The sequence below is a fragment of the Hyla sarda genome, chromosome 9, assembly GCF_029499605.1.
Source record: "Hyla sarda isolate aHylSar1 chromosome 9, aHylSar1.hap1, whole genome shotgun sequence".
Taxonomy (NCBI): Eukaryota; Metazoa; Chordata; class Amphibia; order Anura; family Hylidae; genus Hyla; species Hyla sarda.
Window position 1 is genome coordinate 91829123 of NC_079197.1, and position 24089 is coordinate 91853211.

At 44.5% G+C, this 24089-nt stretch overlaps 1 long non-coding RNA gene across 1 annotated transcript in view; it reads left to right on the forward strand.

The window, feature by feature from the left end:
- The first annotated feature begins 602 nt into the window (after window positions 1-602).
- The window catches only part of LOC130291404 (uncharacterized), a 28875-nt gene continuing 5388 nt past the window's right edge, over window positions 603-24089 (forward strand). Inside the window, exon 1 of the long non-coding RNA XR_008847923.1 lies at window positions 603-707. This is a non-coding gene — a long non-coding RNA (uncharacterized LOC130291404). The remainder of the gene's footprint in view (window positions 708-24089) is intronic.

Consider the following 24089-nt stretch of genomic DNA (forward strand, 5'->3'; position numbering starts at 1 on the left):
GTTTTGCATAAAATTTTTTGCACAAATTGGGAGTTTACACAACATTTTTTCCACAAAGACAGGGCTGGTGCAATTGTTTATGCAATTCTTCCGCTCTGAGTCAGTGCAGGGAATGATACATTTCCCCATGTATAAAATTGTCAATTATTTTCCAATGAGAGGGCACTATTTTCCTATTGGAAGCACAAGGGTTGGCATTTTGTGGGTTGGCACAACGTGGGTTTTAACAATACTTCTTTTCTGCATCAAACATTATGTACAAACCACTTTGTGCCCCCAAACGATATAAAGTCCACCTTTATTCTCTAAGAAAGGGTCTGTATAAGTCTTCACACTGTTTCATCCTATAAATTAGACCCCATGAAAAAGGACTACGATCCAAAACGTGCACAGGGGAGCAGGCAGAGTTAAATCTTTTTAAGTAAGATACTCTTAAGGGAAGAGATTTATCAAAACCTGTCCAGAAGAAAAGTTGCCCAGTTGCCCATAGCAACCAATCCACTCACTTCTTTCATTTTTAACAAGGCCTCTGCAAAATGAAAGAAGCAATCTGATGGGTTGCTATGGGCAACTTAGTAAATTTTCCTTTGCACAGGTTTTGATAAATCTCCCCCAATGTGAGCGGTAGTTGGACATGGCAGTAGGCAGGAGACATCATACTTTCCCATTGGAGTCTATTAGGAGTTTACCATATCCACTGTGGATAAGTATGCCATACAGATTATGTACTTTTGAGGTAGACTGATTGGGTAGCTTCATGTTTTATGTTTGCTGGCCTCAATGAGGGACATTTATCAATGTTTGCTTATGTATTCTTTTTTTTAGTAATTTTTTCCTTACTTTTTTTTTTCTTATGTGTGACTTATTTATCAACTGCTTTCAGCCTGTTGATAATTTTCTTTCACGTAAACAATTTTTCCTTTTTTACTTTGGTAGTAGCTTTTTCTGCTCCATGTTTGAGCTGGAGTAAATTTAGTAAATTTTTAACCCTGTTGCGACTTTTTTTGCGCAGTTGCGACTGTCGCAGTTAATAAATACCTGACTACCCGTAGTCCATTTAATAATTATTATTATGTAGTTAATTTTTGGAAAACCTGCTTTTCTCGCTTTCCAGTCAAAATGTCGCACAAAAAATCGCGTAGTCGCAGTTGCGACAATTTTGCGACAATTATAGTAAAGAAAACCTGACTAAACCCGTTGATAAATGTCCATAAATATGATTTCTGAATACTGTTGCCTCAAACCTGCATTTTGTTAGCACTTTCCTTTTGACACTCCAGCTTTTTGGACTATAAGAATATATGAATTTTTAATTGTCATTTAATAAAAAATATATTTTAAAGTAGAAGAGGTATCAAACTCAATAAATGCTTGTGATGTGAATAGACCTGTATGGCTGCTGTAGCAGTAAGGCTGGGATCACATCACGTTTTTGCCATACTGTTTTCAATCCGTTTTTCTAAAGAAAACCGTATGGCAAAAAAACGGATGGAACAGTATGAGAAAAAGTAAACCGTATGCGTTTTTGAACTGTATACTGTTTTTAAAAGTGCATACAGTTCCGTCCGTTTTTATTTAAAAAAAAAACACGTTTTTGATGATTTTTTTCCATTTTTAATGGGAGGGGTGTTGGGTGGGGACTTTAGGATGCAAATGCGCATGTACAAAGTAAAAACCGTATACGGTTTCCCGTATGGTACAGTATACATGTGCGTTTCCTATTGATGTCCATGTTTAAAAAAAATGCATGCAGTTGCAGTACGGCTTATAAACCGGAGACAAAAAAAGTGGTCAACCCCCCCCCCCCCCCTCCCACCATCGTTTCCCTACCTGCGCCTGTCTCCAGCGACGATCGGCGGTCCCCACGCATCGTCTTTGCAGGTACCGGCCTCCATCTTCTCCCCCCGTTCTGCCCAACATCCAGGGGTGGGCAGAATGTGGGGTTGCCATGGCAACCCACTGTCCTGCGCTGCCATTGGTCAGAATCAGTTCTGACAAATGGCAGGGGATAGTAGGAGATTGCAGCACTGCGACCTCGCTCCTAAGCCTCAGGATGATCGGGGCTGTCACTGACAGCTCCGATCATCCCTATTTTCCGGGTGATCAAGTCACCAGAGACCCGATCAGCCTGGAATAGCAGAAAATCGCATGTATGAATTGACATAAGATTTTCTGCGATCGCCGACATGGGGGGTCTCAGGACCCCCCTCGGCGATGTGCCGGGATGCCTGCTGAATGATTTCAGCAGGCATCCCGGTCCGGTACCCAACCGGCTAGCGGCGGGGACCAGAATTCCCACGGGCGTATGCATATGCCCCACGTCCTTAAGGACTCGGGATGCAGGGCGTATGCATACGCCCGGCGTCCTGAAGAGGTTAAGATTTAAAGGGCCAGTGCGCTCATTAGTGTAATTCCCCTGTGGCTCATTGATAAATTCCTTCACCCTCCTCACTTCCATGCCGGATCTTTGTTGCCTTGTGCCTGAGAGAAAGCATTCCTGAGAGTTGCCTTGCCGTGTATCTGATCCTTTGCTCTGTGACTTGACCTTGCTCCTCTGCCTCCTGCCTATTGACCTCCTGCTATGCCTCCTGATGTACTAGCCTGTCTCCTGGTAGCGCCTCCATGCTCTGGACACTATGCTGACAGACACAGCAAACCTTCTTGCCACAGCTCGCATTGATGTGCCATCCTGGATGAGCTGCACTACCTGAGCCACTTGTGTAGGTTGTAGACTCCGTCTCATGCTACCACTAGAGTGAAAGTACCGACAGCATTCAAAAGTGACCAAAACATCAGCCAGGAAGCATAGGAACTGAAAAGTGGGCTGTGGTCCCCACCTGCAGAACCACTTCTTTATTGGTGGTTTCTTGCTAATTGACTATAATTTCTACCTGTTGTCTGTTCCATTTGCTCAACAGCATGTGAAATTGATTTTCAATCAGTGTTGCTTCCTGAGTGGACAGTGTGATTTCACAGAAGTGTGATTGACTTGGAGTTACATTGTGTTGTTTAGAGGGGTACTCCACTGGAAAGCATTTTTTTTTTAATCAGCTGGTGCCAGAAAGTTAAACATATTTGTTAATCACTTTTATAAAAAAAAATCTTAATCCTTCCAGTACTTATCAGCTGCTGTTATGATCCACAGGAAGTTATCGTCTTTTTGAATTTCCTTTCTGCCTGACCACAGTGCTCTCTGTTGAACCTCTGTCCATTTTAGGAACTGTCCAGAGCAGAATAGGATTTCTATGGGGATTTGCTCCTACTCTGTACAGTTCCTAAAATGGACAGTGGTGTCAGCAGAGCACTGTGGTCAGGCAGAAAGGAAATTGAAAAAGAGTTTTGTTGGGGATATATACAGTCATGGCCGTAAATGTTGACACCCTGACATTTTTCAAGAAAAATCAAGTATTTCTCATAGAAAAGGATTGCAGTAACACATGTTTTGCTATACACATGTTTATCCCCTTTGTGTGTATTGTAACTAACCCAAAAAAGGAGGAAAAAAAGCTAATTGGACATAATGCCACACCAAACTAAAAAAGTGGGCTGGACATAATTATTGGCACCTTTTCAAAATTGTGGAAAAATAAGATTGTTTCAAGCATGTGATGCTCCTTTAAACTCACCTGGGGCAAGTAACATGTGTGGGCAACATAAAAATCGCACCTGAAAGCAGATAAAAAGGAGAGAAGTTCACTTAGTCTTTGCATTGTGTGTCTGTGTGTGCCACACTAAGCATGGAAAACAGAAAGAGGAGAAGAGAACTGTCTGAGGACTTGAGAACCAAAATTGTGGAAAAATATCAACAATCTCAAGGTTACAAGTTCATCTCCAGAGATCTAGATTTCTCTTTGTCCACATTGCACAACATTATCAAGAAATTTGCAACCCATGGCACTGTAGCTAATCTCCCTGGGTGTGGACAGAAGAGAAACATTTATGAAAGGTGTCAACGCAGGATAGTCCGGATGGTGGACAAGCAGCCCCAAACAAGTTCCAAAGATATTCAAGCTGTCCTGCAGGCTCAGGTGGCATCAGTGTCAGCGCAAACTATCCATCAACATTTAAATGAAATTAAACACTATGGCAGGAGACCCAGGTGGACCCCACTGCTGACACGGAGACATAAAAAGCAAGACTACATATTGCCAAAATGAACTTGAGTAAGCCAAAATCCTTCTGGGAAAACGTCTTGTGGACAGATGAGACCAAGAGAGACCTTTTTGGTAAAGCACATCATTCAACTGTTTACCAAAAATGGAATGAGGCCTACAAAGAAAAGAACACAGTACCTACAGTGAAATATGGTGGAGGTTCAATGATGTTCTGTTTTTTTTTTTTGTTGCTGCCTATGGCACTGGGTACCTTGAATGTGTGCAAGGCATCATGAAATCTGAGGATTACCAACGGATTTTGGGTCGCACTGTACAGCCCAGTGTCAGAAAGCTGGGTTTGTGACCCAGATCTTGGGTTTTCCAGCAGGACAATACGTCATAAAGCACCCAGAAATGGATGGCAACAAAGCGCTAGAGAGTTCTGAAGTGGCCAGCAATGAGTCCAGATCTACATCCCATTGAACACCTGTGGAGAGATCTTAAAATTGCTGTTGGGAAAAGGCGCCCTTCCAATAAGAGAGACCTGGAGCAGTTTGCAAAGAAAGAGTGGTCCAACATTCCGGCTGAGAGGTATAAGAAGCTTATTGATGGTCATGGGAAGCGACTGATTTCAGTTATTTTTTCCAAAGGGTGGGAAGCCAAATATTAAGTTAAGGGTGCCAAGAATTTTGTCCAGACCATTTTTGGAGTTTGGTGTGACATTATGTCCAATTTTCTTTTTTTCCTCCCTTTTTTGGTTTAGTTCCAATACACACAAAGGGAATAAACATGCGTTACTGCAATCCTTTTCTGTGAGAAATACTTCATTTTCTCAAAAAATGTCAGGGGTGCCAACATTTACGGCCATGACTGTATCTATCTATCTATATATGCACAGCACATACTTACGCTTTATATATATATATATATATATATATATATATATATATATATATATATATGTGTTATATAAATGTTTGTGTATATATGTAAATACACTCTAATACTAAAAATATGGTATATTTTTATATGGCATATAAATTGGTATATAAGTGAAGTTATTTGTGGGAGGAGTCTGGGCGCTATAACAGCAGTGACCCAGGGGTGGATAGGTTACTGCCGTCGGTTTTCATTCATCACCTCCGGGTCAGCATCGGCACTCGTGTCTGGAACCTTCTCCTTGTGGCCCCATGGTATAGGTAAGAGCGCAGTCTGCCTGCGCTAGTATTTTCAATTTCTGTTCTTCCGCCGCTGCTACGCTCCAGCACCAGAGTATCGCAGTGCTCGCAACAGTGGGGCAACTCTATGTCATTATATTATGCATTTCATTAGTTTATTCCACACTGGTCCAGAGCTGCTGTATGTCCTGTATTATTCCTTAGTTTTACTACATATACATATTATTCTGGTGGGGTCACTGTGATATACGTTGCATTTTTATCCTGCACTGTTGTTATGTATTTTACTCCTGAACTGTGCTCACTGATTACTGGTAAGGTCACTGTGTTATTACATTATTGTCCTGCACTGATCCTGTGGTTCTTGTATTACGTCCGGGGGGTTTACTCACTATTCTGCTGGTGAGGTCACTCTGTACATACATTATAATACCTATCCTGTACTGATCCTGAGTTATATCCTGTATTATACGCCAGAACTGTACTCACTTTCCTGCTGGTGGGGTCACTGTGTACATACATTACTTTACTTATGCTATAATGATCCTGAGTCATATTCTGTTTTGTGCTCCAGAGCTGTAATCACTATTCTGCTGGTAAGATCACTTTTGTATTTACATTACTCACTTATTCTATTCGGTATCATACACTACCTGAGCTTTTCGCACCATTCTGCTAGAGCTAAGGAAAAGGGGGGAGTTAGTCTTATATGATATTAGGGCTTTTATTTTGTTGACCCTGGGTTGTGTTTTAGCTACCTTAAGGTTATGTCTTGCATGGAGTGGTCGTGGTGGTTTTTCGCTATTCCATGCTTTGTTTCATATTATAGAGCAGTTCTTCCCATCCATTTGTTGTCAAGCTCTTGAATTCGATTTATCAGCATTCTCCGTGCTCAAAGTACTGTAGCTCTCTTTGTTCACTCCTGTTTTATCACAATTACGTCATGTGTATGTCACTTGCAATTGGCCCTGACTTTGGTTGTCAGGTCTCGTGTATTTAGTTTTCTCATTTCTTCATATGTGGTTGATTGGTCGGTCACACACCGTTCGTAAGTATCGTTGTTTCGTTCATAGGCTCAGTCATCTATTTTCTTGTTCCTTCTCTTCCCGGATTGTTGGGGGGGGGGGGGGGGCTCTTGCTAAGTTCCTTTTCTTGTGTTGCTAGCTGCGCTGTTTGTTTCTTGCCATGTCAGTCCTCAAGGCCTCATGTGTAGAATTATCATGGGTTGTGGATAAAAAGAAAAAAACAAAAGGGGAATGCCATTAGAGGTTGATTGCCTTCGTCAGTCCTCGTGCCTCGTATTCTGGCTTATTTAGTTTACACCTGTCTTGTCTACACGCACCTCTAGGGGCAGATTGCTTGTCAGTCCATGTGCCTCATGTTGTCTTCCTTTGTGTAAAAAAAAAAGTGGGGGAGGGGGTCGGCTGTGTTTTCTCTTTTCTGATGGCATTTCATTGTTGTTCTAGGGTGATGTCTCTCATTTCTGAAAGTGTAGAAGGGGCAGTGGTCCCCCCTCGCCTGCCAGATCATCTTCTCAGGGGAGTGTCCAGTCACTTAGGTCATGGACCATTCCAAAAATTACAGCTCAACTGCGTCATCGGGGCATCCCTTTCCCTGCCATGGCCAGGAAAGCAGAACTGTTCAGGATTCTATGTTCCCATGGGACTCCGGGTGCTGTGCTCAAGACCAGCCAGATCGAGAATCTGTCTCGCTCATTCAGATTCCCACTATTCTGAATTAGTTGTCAACGTCTATGCAGGATATGCAAGATAGGCTAGTTGCTCTAGAGTCTCATGCTAGTCCTGCTGTCCCAGTAGTCTCCCCTGAGTCTGTTGTTCCTCCTGTGCCAGGTGACTCCTCTGAGGCTGTTGTCTCTTCAGGGTCTGTCACCACCCCTGAGCCTGTTGCTACCCCAGGGCCTGTTGTCTCCTCTGGGCCTGTTGTTTCCTCCGGGCCAGTTCTTGCTGCGGTAACAGTTGTCACATCCTCACCTGGGTTATCCTCTCCAGGTACATCCTCTCCCACTGTAAGCCTTATTCCCGCTCATTTCATCCCTAAGGCCATCAGGAAAGATATCCTCGATGGGAAGGATCTTAATTTAGCATCCCTCCTGGTGGCCTCACAGGATGTTCTTGATAACAAGACCTTCACATGCGGAAAAACGTCAGTCATACTGAAGGCTGGGGATCCTCATCTTGACCCCTTGGGGACGGAGGGTTTTTCCGTTTTTGCCCTTTTGTTTTTTCCTCCTTACTTTTAAAAATCATAACCCTTTAAATTTTGCACCTAAAAATCCATATGATGGCTTATTTTTTGTGCCACCAATTTTACGTTGTAATGACATCAGTAATTTTACCCAAAAATCTATGGCGAAATGGAAAAACAAATCATTGTGCAACAAAATTGAAGAATAAATGCCATTTTGAAACTATTGGGGGCTTCCGTTTCTACGCAGTACATTTTTCGGTAAAAATGACACCTTATCTTTATTCTGTCGGTCCATACAATTAAAATGGCATCCTATTTATATAGTTTTGATTTTGTCATACTTCTGGAAAAAATCATAACTACATGCAGGAAAATTTATACGTTTAGAATTGTCATCTTCTGACCCCTATGACGTTTTTATTTTTCTGCGTATGGGGCGGTATGAGGGCTCATTTTTTGTGCCGTGATCTGAAGTTTTTAGCAGTATCATTTATGTCTTGATCTGACTTTTTGATCACATTTTATTCATTTTTTCATGATTTAAAAAGTTAGCAAAAATATGCTATTTTGGACTTTGGATTTTTTTTGCGCGTACACCATTGACCGTGCGGTTTAATTAACGATTTATTTTTCTAATTCTGACATTTCCACTCACGGCGATACCACATATGTTTATTTTTATTTAGTTTGTTTTTATTTTTAAATGGGAAAAGGGGGGTGATTCAAACTTTTATTAGGGAAGGGGTTAAATGATTTTTTCACTTTATTTTTTGCAATGTTATAGCTCCCATAGGTGGCTATAACACTGCACACACTGATCTTTTACATTGATCAATGGTTTCTCATAAGAAACCATTGATCAATGATTCTGCCGCTTGACTGTTCATGCCTGGATCTCAGGCACTGATCAGTCATTCGGCAATGGGACAGTGAGGAGGCAGGTAGGGACCCTCCTGCTGTCCTGCAAGCTGTTCGGGATGCTGCAATTTCATTGCGGCGATCCCGAACAGCCCCCTGAGCTAACTGCCAATGGTTTACTTTCCCTTTAGATGCGGCGTTCAACTTTGAACGCTGCGTCTAAAGGGTTAATAGCGCGCAGTGTGTACATATTGAAGGGAAAAATAATGTTGCTGCTAACGCACTCTCTTGTTTGAATTTCCAGGTTTTCCTCCAAGTAATGCCGGAGACAGACAGGCTGTACCTCTTTTCAACTCTCTGATGGTGGATTAAGTGGCCATTTTTCAGGAGCCCTAGCTATAATAAATCACTCGCTAGCAAACAACACCGCCAGATCATACAAATTAACATGGAACGCTTTTCTCAAGTTCCCACAGTACTATCCATTTGTATTCAGCAGGCATACAACACTACCGTTCCCTTAGTCACCCTTGTCTCCCTTCCATTTTTAGGTCTCACCTGGTGAAAGCTGCCTTTAGGGAGATCCAAAAAGGGAAAAACCTAGGCCCCCCATGAGAGTTCCAGTGTCCGCAGCTAACTTCCAGCAATTTAGTCAACCTCTAGACCATAAGCCCTTTTTTTATCCGCCACTGTTGTGATTAAAGCAGCGATGTACATGGGTTATTATGGCTTTCTCAGGCCAGGTGAATTTACAAAGACTTCGCACAACTCCCAGGTATTGTTAATTAAACATATACTGCCTTTGTTGGCAATGACAGAGGTCAAACATTTTCTGTGAGTCTTCACAAGGTTTTCACACACTGTTGCTGGTATTTTGGCCCATTCCTCCATGCAGATCTCCTCTAGAGCAGTGATGTTTTGGGGCTGTCACTGGGCAACACGAATTTTCAACTCCCTCCAAAGGTTTTTTATTGGGTTAAGATCTGGAGACTGGCTAGGCCACTCCAGGACCTTGAAATGCTTCTTACAAAGCCATTACTTCGTTGCTCGGGCAGTGTGTTTGGGATCATTGTCATTCTGAAAGACCAAGCCACGTTTCATCTTTAATGCCATTGCTGATGGAAGGAGGTTTTCACTCAAAATCCCACGATACATGGCCCTATTCATTCTTTCCTTTACACGGATCAGTCATCCTGGTCCCTTAGCAGAAAAATGGCCCCAAAGCATGACTTTTCCACCCCCATGCTTCACAGTAGATATGGTGTTCTTTGGATGCAACTCAACATTATTTCTCCTTCCAACACAAGTTGAGTTTTTACCCAAAAATTCTACTTTGGTTTCATCTGACCATATGATATTCTCCCAATATTCTTCTGGATCATCCAAATGCTCTCTAGCAAACTTCAGATGGGATTGGACATGTACTGGCTTAAGCAGGGGGACACATCTGGCACTGCATGATTTAAGTCCCTGGCGGCATAGTATGTTACTAATGGAAGTCTTTGTTACTTTGCTCATGAGTTGCAGGTCAATCACTAGATTCCCCCGTGTGGTTCTGGGATTTTTGCTCACCGCTCTTGTGATCATTTTAACACCGCAGGATGAGATCTTACGTGAAGCCCCACATCAAGGGAGATTATCAGTGGTCTTGTATGTCTTCCATTTTCTAATACTTGCTCCCCCAGCCTGGTGCAATTTTGTTTCTGGTGTCCTTTGACAGCTCTTTGGTCTTGGCCATAGTGGAGTTTAAAGTGTTACTTTTTGAAGTTGTGGACAGGTGTCTTTTATACTAATAACAAGTTCAAAGTTTCTTGCAGGTGAAAGCAGGATGGGAATGGTTGCTGAGAAACATTCCAAGCGTTGGGGATGACCAAGGGACAGGGTCAGATAACCACAGTTAGGAGGAAGCGAGCACAGAGCAGCAGCAAAGAATGCTGGGACCTGTGGTTTGAAAACAACTTGTGTGGAAGGGAACAAGGGACCCCCGCGATCAGACATCTTATTCCATACCCTTTGGATACCCCTTTAATGTTCTATTCTTTTTTCTTATTCCATTCGTTGGATAATCCCATAAACTAACAGTGTAATGCAGCGCAACATTCACTCATCCAGCCACAAAATGTAAAGTGTGCCAGGATATTGTTAACACCCACATAGGCAAAACAATGGGTCAGCACTTATGGTTTGTAACATAATTTTCTACATTGTCTGTTTAGTTGTACAATTTAGTAATCTTAAGAAGTAGGTTTCTAAGCAGGAGGATTAATACTGTATATTACTAAGTCCTATAACTAGACATGGGAAAATCTTTCATTCCATTATCCTATTGTGTGTCCTACTTTCATTATCAAGAGTAAATGGAATCCTTATTGATTTGTGTTAGTTAATTGTGTGGTTTTTGCTTACCTGGGTGAAAAAGTTGATATCCCTCATTTATATCAGAGATAGCTTTTAGTAGCTTTGCCTTGGTGATGATGTGTCCATTAAATGAGGTCACATGGAGGTTTTATTTAAAAAAAATAAAATCAATTAAAACCAGTTTAGTACTGCAAAGGGAATCAATGTATATTGAACAACTGCAGAAAGAGGAATGATAGGAATGCTGCTGAGAGGAGGTCTAACACAACCAGCAGTCATGTGAAATAAATTACAATAATTATATTTCTGGTTACCATGTGTTTTTGAAGGGCATTATTCAGTGGAAAGGGAGAGGATTTTATTCTTTACTATAAAGTCATATATGCCTTTTGAATATGTTTACATGTATCATACCAGCAGGGAGGCTATTGGAGAGATCAGGGATGGTTTAGTAAAAAAAAAAAAGTTCAGAAATATCGTCCCAACATTATTTTCAAAGCATAGTCACAGTCACTACCCAAAGACCACTATTAGTAATAAAAGAATGTAAATTTAGTGGTAGATACCAGCATGTATAAGTGCTCCTCAGTTCATCAGTATAATCCAATGACTCACAGGTGACATCTTCTCAAATTGCAGATTTTCCCTATTGCCATCTTTTCCATTTGGCCCATAATGCCTGGGCCTGTTGCCACCACCACCTGCCGCTATTATTGTTACATAGTACCTGCAAATGCTGTACTTTAGAAATTTACATGAGTTATTCCCCTAAAAAGTGCCACACAGACAATACCCGGGAAAACAATCTTGCCAGATATGTAAATAATACCCCTAAATTATACTAATTGTGTCCTTGATGTAAACAGTACCCCATGCAATAAAAGTGTCCCCCAAAGAAATAGTTACGCTTTTTGGCCCGCTTTTAGTGCCCACTCACACTAATAGTGATCTTCTTAGTGCCCCAAAACCTACTTTCATGTTCCACACTGTATTATGTTTCTCTCAATGCCAAGTCATAACTCTTATAATAATGATACATTATGCCACCTACAAAGAAATAATGTCATTATGCCCCCTTTGTGTCCTCTTGACAGTAATAATGAGGCTTTGACAAAAATAATGCCCCTTTCTTTCTCCAACAGAGTTATAATAGTCCTTTGTGTTCCCACTTGCTCCCCTTTCACCTTTGTACTTCTTGGATAATAAAAACAGTAGAAGATATAGAAAAATAGAAGGCCGCAGTCAACAGGTATTGTCACGATTCGGCTGGCAGGAGGTGCATCCTCTGTGCCAGAGAGGGATTGGCGTGGACCGTGTCGGTGGACCGGTTCTAAGTTGCTACTGGTATTCACCAGAGCCCGCCGCAAAGCGGGATGGTCTTGCAGCGGCGGTAGCAACCAGGTCGTATCCACCGGCAATGGCTCAACCTCTCTGACTGCTGAGATAAGCGCGGTACAAGGGAGTAGACAAGAGCAAGGTCGGACGTAGCAGAAGGTCAGGGCAGGCAGCAAGGATCGTAGTCAGGGGCAACGGCAGGAGGTCTGGAACACAGGCTAGGAACACACAAGGAAACACTTTCACTGGCACAATGGCAACAAGATCCGGCGAGGGAGTGCAGGGGAAGTGAGGTATAAGTAGGGAGTGCACAGGTGAGGATACTGATTAGGCCTGCTGCGCCAATCAGTGGCGCAGTGGTCCTTTAAATCGCAGAGACCCGGCGCGCGTGCGCCCTAAGGAGCGGGGCCGCGCGCGCCGGGACAACACAGACGGGGAATGGGTCAGGTACGGGAGCCGGGATGCGCATCGCGAGCGGGCGCGTCCCGCGTCGCGAATCGCATCCCGGCTGGGAGTAGTATCGCAGCACGCCCGGTCAGCAGGTCTGAAAGGGGCGCTGCGAATGAGAGGATGCTGCGAGCGCTCCGGGGAGGAGCGGGGACCCGGAGCGCTCGGCGTAACAGTACCCCCCCTTGGGTCTCCCCCTCTTCTTGGAGCCTGAGAACCTGAGGATAAGACTTTTGTCTAGGATGTTGTCCTCAGGTTCCCAAGATCTCTCCTCTGGGCCACAATTCTCCCAATCAACCAAGAAGAATTTTTTACCTCTGACTGTTTTGGACGCTAGAATCTCCTTCACCGAGAAGACGTCAGACGAACCGGAAACAGGAGTGGGAGAAACAACATTGGGAGAGAAGCGGTTAAGGATGAGTGGTTTAAGGAGAGAGACATGGAAGGCATTGTGAATACGGAGAGAAGGAGGAAGAAGGAGTTTGTAAGAGACAGGGTTGATCTGGCACAAGATTTTGAAAGGACCAAGATAGCGTGGTCCCAGTTTATAACTGGGGACACGAAAGCGGACATACTTAGCGGAGAGCCATACCTTGTCTCCGGGAGCAAAAATGGGGGGAGTTCTTCTTTTTTTATCAGCAAATTTTTTCATCCGGGATGAAGCCTGTAAAAGAGAATTTTGGGTTTCTTTCCATATGGTGGAAAGATCTCGAGTCACTTCATCAACAGCGGGCAAACCAGAGGGCATGGGAGTGGGGAGGGGAGGAAGACTCTGAAGTTGTATGAGAATTCGGCCCATGGTAGAAGATCTGCCCAGTCATCCTGGCGGGAGGAAACAAAATGTTGTAAATAGTCACCCAGGACCTGATTAATTCTTTCTACTTGCACCTTGGATTGGGGATGATAAGAAGAAGAGAAGTTTAATTTGATCTTGAGCTGCTTACAGAGGGCCCTCCAGAATTTAGACACAAATTGAACGCCTCTATCCGAGACGATATGCGTGGGCAACCCGTGAAGGTGAAAAATGTGTGTAAAAAACTGCTTTGCCAACTGAGGCGCTGAAGGAAGGCCTGGAAGAGGGATAAAATGTGCCACCTTGGAAAATCGATCAACGACCACCCAAACAACTGTGTTGCCACGGGATAAGGGCAAGTCAGTAATAAAGTCCATACCAATCTGTGACCAAGGTTGTTCAGGAACAGGCAGAGGATGAAGGAGACCAGCAGGCTTCTGCCGAGGAGTCTTATCCCGGGAACAGACAGTACAGGCCCGCACGAAATCAACAACATCAGTCTCCAGAGTAGGCCACCAATAAAATCGAGAGATGAGTTGAAAGGATTTTTTGATGCCCGCATGGCCTGCGAGGTGGGAGGAGTGTCCCCACTTGAGAATCCCGAGGCGCTGGCGTGGAGAAACGAAGGTCTTCCCTGGAGGAGTTTGTCTGATGGAAGCTGGAGAAGTGGAGATCAGACAGTCCGGAGGAATGATGTGTTGCGGAGAGGCTTCCACTTCAGAGGCATCCGATGAACGAGAGAGGGCGTCAGCCCTAATGTTCTTGTCAGCAGGGCGAAAATGGATTTCAAAGTTAAAACGGGCAAAGAACAACGACCACCTAGCCCGGCGAGGGTTCAGTCGTTGGGCAGACTGGAGATAAGAGAGATTCTTGTGATCAGTGTATATAATAACTGGATATTTGGATCCCTCCAGCAGGTGCCTCCATTCCTCAAGCGCCAATTTTATGGCCAGTAATTTCTCGATCACCAATGGAGTAGTTTTTCTCCGCCGGAGAGAATGTCCTAGAAAAAAACCCACAAGTAACAGCATGCCCGGAAGAATTTCTTTGTAGAAGAACTGCTCCAGCTCCCACTGAGGAGGCGTCTACCTCCAATAAGAAGGGTTTAGATGGGTCAGGTCTGGAGAGTATGGGAGCAGAAGAAAAGGCAGACTTGAGATGTTTAAATGCGTCTTCCGCTTGAGGAGACCAGGACTTAGGATTGGCATTTTTCTTGGTTAGAGCCACGATAGGAGCCACAATAGTGGAAAAGTGTGGAATAAATTGTCTGTAATAATTGGCGAACCCCAAAAAACGTTGGATAGCACGGAGTCCGGAGGGGCGTGGCCAATCTAATACGGCAGATAGTTTATCTGGGTCCATTTGTAGTCCCTGGCCAGAGACTAAGTATCCTAGGAAAGGAAGAGACTGACATTCAAAGAGACATTTTTCCATTTTGGCATAAAGTTGATTGTCCCGAAGTCTCTGAAGAACCATGCGGACATGTTGGCGGTGTTCTTCCAAGTTGGCAGAAAAAATCAGAATATCGTCTAGGTAAACCACAACACAGGTATATAGAAGATCACAAAAAATTTCATTTACAAAGTCTTGGAAGATGGCAGGGGCGTTGCAAAGGCCAAAGGGCATGACCAGATACTCAAAGTGTCCATCTCTGGTGTTAAATGCAGTCTTCCATTCGTCCCCCTCCCTGATGCGGATGAGATTATAAGCACCTCTTAAGTCTAGCTTGGTAAAGATGTGGGCGCCTTGTAGGCGGTCAAAGAGTTCCGAGATAAGAGGTAGGGGGTAGCGGTTTTTTACCGTGATTTTATTAAGTCCGTGGTAATCAATGCAAGGGCGTAGGGAGCCATCTTTTTTGGAGACAAAAAAAAATCCAGCTCCGGCAGGAGAGGAGGACTTGCGGATAAACCCCTTTTTTAAGTTCTCCTGGATGTATTCCGACATGGCTTGGGTTTCTGGAGCAGACAGAGGATAGATTCTGCCCCGGGGTGGAGTAGTACCTGGGAGGAGGTCAATAGGACAGTCATAAGGCCTGTGAGGAGGCAAAGTCTCTGCTTGTTTCTTGCAAAAAACATCAGCATAGTCCAGATAGGCCTTAGGAAGACCAGATACCGGGGGAACAACAGGGTCTCGACTGTGAGTACTGGGAGCCGGTTTAAGACAGTCCTTGTGGCAAGAAGTACCCAGTTCCTGATTTCCCCTGTGGTCCAATCAAGGGTTGGGGAATGGCATTGAAGCCACGATAATCCAAGAAGAATCTCTGAAGTGCAGTTAGAGAGGACCAAAAATTAAATTTTTTCGTGATGGGGTCCGATGCACATTAAGAGAGGTTCCGTGCGGTAACGCACGGTACAGTCCAATTTTTCATTATTAACAGAGTTGATGTAGAGGGGTCTGGCGAGACTGGTCACCGGGATGTTGAACCTGTTGATGAGAGAGGCCAAAATAAAATTTCCTGCAGATCCGGAATCTAAGAAGGCCATAGCAGAGAAGGAGAAGGTAGAAGAAGACATCCGCACAGGCACAGTAAGACGTGGAGAAGCAGAGCTCACATCAAGAGCTGTCTCACCTTTGTGCTGAGTTAGCGTGCGTCTTTCCTGGCGAGGAGGACGGATAGGACAATCCTTCAAGAAATGTTCGGTACCGGCACAGTACAGGCAAAGGTTCTCCATGCGGCGTCGTGTCCTCTCTTGAGGTGTCAAGCGAGACCGGTCAACTTGCATAACCTCCACGGCGGAAGGCACAGGAACGGATTGCAGAGGACCAGAGGAGAGAGGAGCCGGGGAGAGAAACCACCTCGTGCGAACAAAGTCCATATCCTGGCGGAGCTCCTGACGCCTTTCGGAAAAACGCATGTCAATGCGGGTGGCAAGATGAATAAGTTCATGCAGGTTAGCAGGAATTTCTCGTGCGGCCAGCACATCTTTAATGTTACTGCATAGGCCTTTTTTAAAGGTCGCGCAGAGGGCCTCGTTATTTCAGGATAATTCGGAGGCAAGAGTACGGAATTGGATGGCGTACTCGCCAACAGAAGAATTACCCTGCACCAGGTTCAGCAGGGAGGTCTCGGCAGAAGAGGCTCGGGCAGGTTCCTCAAAGACACTTCGAATCTCCGTGAAGAAGGAGTGTACAGAGGCAGTGACAGGATCATTGCGGTCCCAGAGCGGTGTGGCCCATGACAGGGCTTTCCCAGAAAGAAGGCTGACTACGAAAGCCACCTTAGACCTTTCAGTTGGAAACTGGTCCGACATCATCTCCAAAAGCAGGGAACATTGTGAAAGAAAACCACGGCAAAACTTAGAGTCCCCATCAAATTTATCCGGCAAGGATAATCGGAGGCTGGAAGCGGCCACTCGCTGCGGAGGAGGTGTAGGAGCTGGCGGAGGAGATGATTGCTGAAGCTGTGGTAGTAGCTGCTGTAGCATCACGGTCAGTTGAGACAGCTGGTGGCCTTGTTGCGCTATCTGTTGTGACTGCTGGGCGACCACCGTGGTGAGGTCGGCGACAACTGGCAGCGGGACCTCAGCGGGATCCATGGCCGGATCTACTGTCACGATTCGGCTGTCAGGAGGTGGATCCTCTGTGCCAGAGAGGGATTGGCGTGGACCGTGTCGGATGACCGGTTTTAAGTTGTGTACTGGTATTCACCAGAGCCCGCCGCAAAGCGGGATGGTCTTGCAGCGGCGGTAGCAACCAGGTCGTATCCACCGGCAATGGCTCAACCTCTCTGACTGCTGGATAAGCGCGGTACAAGGGAGTAGACAAGAGCAAGGTCGGACGTAGCAGAAGGTCAGGGCAGGCAGCAAGGATCGTAGTCAGGGGCAACGGCAGGAGGTCTGGAACACAGGCTAGGAACACACAAGGAAACGCTTTCACTGGCACAATGGCAACAAGATCCGGCGAGGGAGTGCAGGGGAAGTGAGGTATAAGTAGGGAGTGCACAGGTGAGGATACTGATTAGGCCTGCTGCGCCAATCAGTGGCGCAGTGGTCCTTTAAATCGCAGAGACGCGGCCCCGCTCCTTAGGGCGCGCGCGCGCCGGGACAACACAGACGGGGAACGGGTCAGGTACGGGAGCCGGGATGCGCATCGCGAGCGGGCGCGTCCCGCGTTGCGAAGCACATCCCGGCTGGGAGTAGTATCGCAGCACGCCCGGTCAGCAGGTCTGACCGAGGCGCTGGGAGTAGTATCGCAGCGTGCCCGGTCAGCAGGTCTGACCGGGGCGCTGCGAATGAGAGGACGCTGCGAGCGCTCCGTGGAGGAGCGGGGACCCGGAGCGCTCGGCGTAACAGGTATGTTGCTCAATCTCTTCTTTATTGTATGAAAAATATTGCAGTGTCTAAGATAAAATTAGGAAAACAGGAGCGCTGGATCCCCCAATGAGGTCACTGCTGTGTCATACATCCGTAGTTCATCAGACCATATCCGCCACTGGTGAAACCACCTGGAAGATACCTTGAAATCGCCCGGGTTTTCCTAAGAATTTTTCGTGACATATTCTACTTTAAATTAGTGGTGAAATTTCATCGATACTTGCATCATTACTTGGTGAAAAATTATAAAAATTTGATGAAATAATTAAAAATTTTACATTTTTTTAACTTTGAAGCTCTCTGCTTATAAGGAAATGGATATTCCAAATAAATTATATATAGATTCACATAGAAAATATGTCTACTTTATGTTTGCATCATAAAGTTGACATGTTTTTACTTTTGAAAAACATCAGAGGGCTTCAAAGTATAGCAGCAATTTTCCAATTTTTCACAAAATTTTCAAGGACCAGTTCAGTTTTGAAGTGGATTTGAAGGGCCTTCTTATTAGAAATACCCCATTATAAAAACTGTACCCCTCAAAGTATTCAAAATGACATTCAAAAAGTTTGTTAACCCTTTAGGTGTTTCACAGGAATAGCAGCAAAGTGAAGGAGAAAATTCAAAATCTTCATTTTTTACACTGGCATGTTCTTGTAGACCCAGTTTTAGAATTTTTACAAGGGGTAAAAGGAGAGAAATCTGCCTAAAATGTGTAATCCAATTTCTCACAAGTCAGGAAATACCTCATGTGTATGTCAAGTGCTCTGTGGGTGCACTAGAGGGCTCAGAAGGGAAGGAGCGACAGTGGGATTTTGGAGAGTGAGTTTTTCTAAAATGGCTTTTGAAGGCATGTCACATTTAAGAAGCCCCTATGGTGCCTGAACAGCAAAAAAAAACAAAACACATGGCATACTATTTTGGAAAGTACACTCCTCAAGGAACGTAGCAAGGGGTATAGTGAGCCTTAACACCCCACAGGTGTTTGAAGATTTTTCATTAAAGTTGGATGTATAAATTATTATTTTTTTCACTAAAATGCTAGTTTCTCCCCAATTTATAATTTTACAAAATGTAATAGGAGAAAATGCCCCCCAAAATTTGTAACCCCATCTCTTCTGAGTATGGAAATACCCCATGTGTGGACATCAAGTGCTCTGCTGGCGCCCTACAATGCTCAGAAAAGAAGGAGTCACATTTGGCTTTTGGAAAGCAAATTTTGCTGAAATGGTTTTTGGGGGCATGTCGCATTTAGGAAGCCCCTATGGTGCCAGAACAGCAAAAAAACACATGGCATACTATTTTGAAAACTGCACCTCTCAAGGAACATAATAAGGGGTATAGTGAGCCTTAACACCCCACAGGTGTTTGACAAATCTTCGCAAAATTTGGACCTGAAAATTGAAATTTTTTATTTTTTTCATTAAAATGCTGGTGTTACCCCAAATTTTTCATTTTCACAAGGGGTAATAGGAGAAAAATCCTCCCAAAATTTCTTACCCCATTTCTTCGGAGTATGGAAATACCCCATATGTGGATGTAAAGTGCTCTGCGGGCGAACTTCAATGCTCAGAAGAGAAGGTGTGCCATTGAACTTTTGGAGACAGAGTTTGATTGGAATATAAGTCGGGGGCCATGTGCGTTTGCAAAGCCCCCCGGGTGCCAGAACAGTGGACCCCCCTCATGTGACCCCATTTTTGAAACTATACCCCTCACAGAATTTAAAAAGTGGTGCAGTGAGCATTTACACCCACTGGTGTTTGACAGATCTTTGGAACAGTGGGCTGTGCAAATGAAAAATAAAATTTTCCATTTTCACGGACCACTGTTCCAAAAATCTGTCAGACACCTGGGGTGTAAAGGTTCACTGTACCCCCTATTAAATTCTGTGAGGGGTGTAGTTTCGTAAATGTGGTCACATGTGGCGGGGACACTGGCACTGGCACTATGTGAGCTTTGTACACACACATGGCCTTCAATTTCGGACACATTCTCTCTCCAAAATCCCAATGGCGCGCCTTCTCTTCTGAGCATTGTAGTGCGCCCGCAGAGCACTTTACATCCACATATGGGGTATGTTCTTACTCTGAAGAAATGGGGTTACAAATTTTTGGGGCTTTTTTCCTATTCTCTCTTGTGAAAATGAAAAATGTAGGGTAACACCCGCATTTTAGTGAAAAATTTTTTTTTTCATTTTCACATCCAAATTTAACGAAAATTCAACAAACACCTGTGGGGTGTTAAGGCTCACTATACCCCTTGTGGGTATTTATTGTTTTGCGTTTATGTCAGAACCACTGTAAAATCAGCCACCCCTGTGCAAATCACCAATTTAGGCCTCAAATTTACATAGTGCGCTCTCACTCCTTTTGCGACCGAAGATCACTTTACACCCACATATGGGGTATTTCCGTACACTTCCGGTCTATTTTTCCTTTTACCGCTTGTGAAAAATAAAAGTATGGGGCAACAAGCATGTTAGTGTAAAAAATGTAAATTTTTTTACACTAACATGCTGTTGTAGACCCCACTTTACCTTTTCATGAGGGGTAAAAGGAGAAAAAGCCCCCCAAAATTTGTAACGCAATTTCTCCTGAGTATGGAAATACCCCATATGTGGCCCTAAACTAATTCCTTGAAATATGACAGGGCTCCAAAGCGAGAGAGCGCCATGTGCATTTGAGGCCTATTTTGGGGATTTGCATCCGCCACCAAAATACCCTATGGCAGCATTTCCCCAACAGGGTTTCTCCAGCTGTTGCAAAACTCCCAGCATGTCTTGACAGTCAATGGCTGTCCGGAAATACTGGGAATTGTTGTTTTTCAACAGCTCGGGGCTCCATTTTGGAAACAGTGGCATACAAGACGTTTAGTTTTTTTTTTTTATTAGGGCGGGGAGGGGACTGTGTAGGGATATATGTAGTGTTTTACTTTTTATTTTGTGTAGTGTAGTGTTTTTAGGGTACATTCACACGGGCGGGTTTACAGTGAGTTTCTCGCTGGGAGTTTGAGCTGTGGCAGAAAGTTTGCAGCATCTCAAACTTGCAGCAGAAAACTCGCTGTAAACCCCCGCCCGTGTGAATGTACCCTGCACTGACAGACCACACATGCTGGGAGTTGTAGTTATGCAACAGCTGGAGGCACATTGGTTGCGCAACACAGAGTTTGTTACTTAACTTGGTGTTTTGCAACCAGTGTGCCTCCAGCTGTTGCAAAACTAGAACTCACAGCATGTACAGTCTCTCGCTGCATGCTGGGAGTTGTATATTTGACACAGCTGGAGGCACACTGGTTGTGAAACACTGAGTTAGGGCACAAACTCTGTTTCACAACCAACGTGTCTCCAGCTGTTGCAAAACTGCAACACTCAGCAAGCATTGACAGTTGAAGGGCATGCTGAGAGTTGTAGTTTTGCAACAGCTGGAGGCACACTGCTACTACTCCCAGCATGCCCTTTGGTAGTCTGTGCATGCTGGGAGTTGTAGTTATGCAACAACTGGATGCACACTTTTTCATAGAAAAAATTTGCCTCCAGCTGTTGCATAACTACAACCCCCAGCATGCACAGACTACCAAAGGACATGCTGGGAGTTGTAGTTGGAACTCCTGCTGTTCCAAAACTAAAACTTCCAGCATGCCCTTTGGCTATGCATGCTAACAGTTGTTACTAAGCAACAGCAGGAGGTGAACAGGCCTCACCTCTTGCTGTAACCTGCTGCCTGCACCGCTGGGACCATCGCCGCTCCTGCCACCTGGACCGCTCCTGAGGGAACCCCAGCCGGACCAGGGAAAGGTAGGAGACCATCGGTGGCCCCGATCTCCGGCCCGATCGCCGCCAAGCAGGACAGTAATTCATTGGTCGTTCCGACCAATCAATCACATGATCATGAGGTGGCACCTGCGCCACCTCACTCCTGCTGGGTAAGGGTCAGCCCCATTCACCCTTTTTTTCCGAATCACCGGGTCACCAGAGACCCGAATGACCCGGAACCGCAGGAAATCGCCGGTCTGAATTCAACGGCGATTTGCAGCAATCGCCGACATATGGGGGGGGTCTCAGAACTATCCTGGGTATTTGCACGGGATGTCTGCTGATAGATATCAGCAGTCATCCCGGTCTGGTCCCCGCCCACCACACGGCGGGGGCCGAAATTCCCACGGGCATACAAGTATGCCCTGGGTCCTTAACTACCAGGGAGCAAGGGGCGTACCCATACGGGATTAAAGAATACCTCTGGGATGTACAAATTATCTCCTTCCGGGACATTGCGGGGTGCCCCAGCAGTTGGACCCCCAGCAATCTCACACTTATCCCCGAACCCTAGGAAAGGGGATAATTTGAACATCCCGGAGTTTTCCTTTAACACAGAAAACATTAAAATTTTCTTATTCTGCATTACCCCAACCCACACCCCCACTTCCACCACCCCACCCCCCAAGCTTTTTTTGTGTAGACTTTTTTAGGATAATGAACCAATGGTTCAAGTGAAACAAAAGAGGACATAGAGGGCACCACAATTGGCCTCATATTGTTTATAAGTTGGAAATTTTGACAATGCTATACTGCTCAGAAATGACAATCTCCCCAGCACTCTTCTTTACCTCATTACCATAGAACTTCTGAAAATAATGAACAAATTGTAATTAAATCCCCTTCTGATCATGTACAATCTTGCCCTCTTTATCCCTTATTGCCACAGTCTTACCTTTTTCCTATTGAGCATTTATTGTACCAGCTAACAGTTTACTGGGTTTACCCCCTTACAAGAATTGCTTAACTTCTCTGAAAAATGTATTCATTTTCACCATTCTTCATATAAATGTGTTTATATTGTGCCTGGGCTTTTCTTTTGTCAAATTTGCAGGATATTTAAATTATTTAAAAATATATATTTTCTTTAATCCTTGTGAATAGATTTATCTTCTTTTCTTCAATCAAGCCCCTTCTAAAGCCCGCAATTTTTAATTTCTAGAATTCCCCTTAAAAAGGCTTTAAGCTCATTTCCAAAATATTTCTATTTTTGTGGACAAAAAATAATTTCCTATGTCCTAGAGGACCTTTCCGGAGCAAGAGCGGTTTTCTATGGGGATTTGCTTCCACTCTGGACAGTTCCTGATTTGGACAGAGGTTTCATCAGAGAGCACTATGGTCAGACAGAAAATAACTATATACCATAATTTTTATGCTAACATTTTTAGCCTAAAGTCTATCTGCGAGTTATACGCCGATAGACTGTTTGTGACCACGCAAAAGCCGCTGCAGTTCAATGATTTAAAGCGGGCGCTTTAAATCATTGAACTGCAGCAGCTTCTGCCTGGCCAGAGTCCCACTGCCACTGCCCGATTCTCTCCCCGTCCCCGGTTTTATAGTTATATGTCCCGCCGCCACCACTGCCCGATTCCCTCCCCGTCCCCGGTTTTATAGTTATATGTCCCACCGCAGCCATTGCCCAATTCCCTCCCCGTCCCCAGTTTTATAGTTAAATATCCCACCGCCGCCACTGCCCAATTCCCTCCCCGTCCCCGGTTTTATAGTTACATGTGCCCTGGGGACTGCGGTCCTTCATGCTCCGGCGGTCTCCTGATCTGTCACTGTGCGCTGCGTAATGACGAGTGACATCCTCAACACAACATCCCTCGTCAGTCAGTGCGCGGCGCACAGTGACAGATCAGGAGACCGCTGGAGCATGAAGGTCCCCAGGGCACATGTAACTATAAAACCGGGTACGGGGAGGGAATTGGGCAGTGGCAGCGGCAGGATACTTAACTTTAAAACCAGGGACGGGGAGGGAATTGTGCCGTGGCGGTGGCGGGATATTTGACTTTAAAAACGGGGACGGGGAGGGAATTATGCCGTGGCGGCGGCGGGATATTTAACTATAAAACCGGGTGATGGGGAGGGAATACAGCAGCGGCACTCTGGCCCCACAGAAGCCCCAGCACGTCAATGATTTAAAGCGCTTGCAGAAGCTGCCAGAAACAGTTTATCGAAGTACACCTGGACACACACGCACCCTCATTTTTCCAAGGATATTTTAGTAAAAAAACTTTTTTACCCAAATTTCCTTGGAAAAATGAGGGTGCGTGTTAAACCCCGATAAATACGGTAACTTCCTCTGGAGCATACAGCAGCTGATAAGTACTGGAAGGATTAAGATTTTTAAATCTGTATTACTTTCTGACACCAGTTGAATTTGTTTTTCACTGGAGTACCCTTTTAACAAGTGTGGATTTATGCACCAATTTCTAGGTTCAGCATTTAAACTTCTTTAAAGTCTGAGGCTGTTCTAGGTTCATAACACATTTTTTTTTTTTTATTGAACCCAATGTTCTCTCAGTAACCAAAATCAAATTTATCCTTGAAAAAGGGAAATTAGAAAAAAAAAATATGAACACTATTAAAAGCAGTTTTTATTTATTTTCCCTTTTACGGCAGCTATATTAAAAAAAATTAAATTACATTAAACTTTTTCTCTCTTTTCCTTTCCCTATTTCTTCCTTCTTT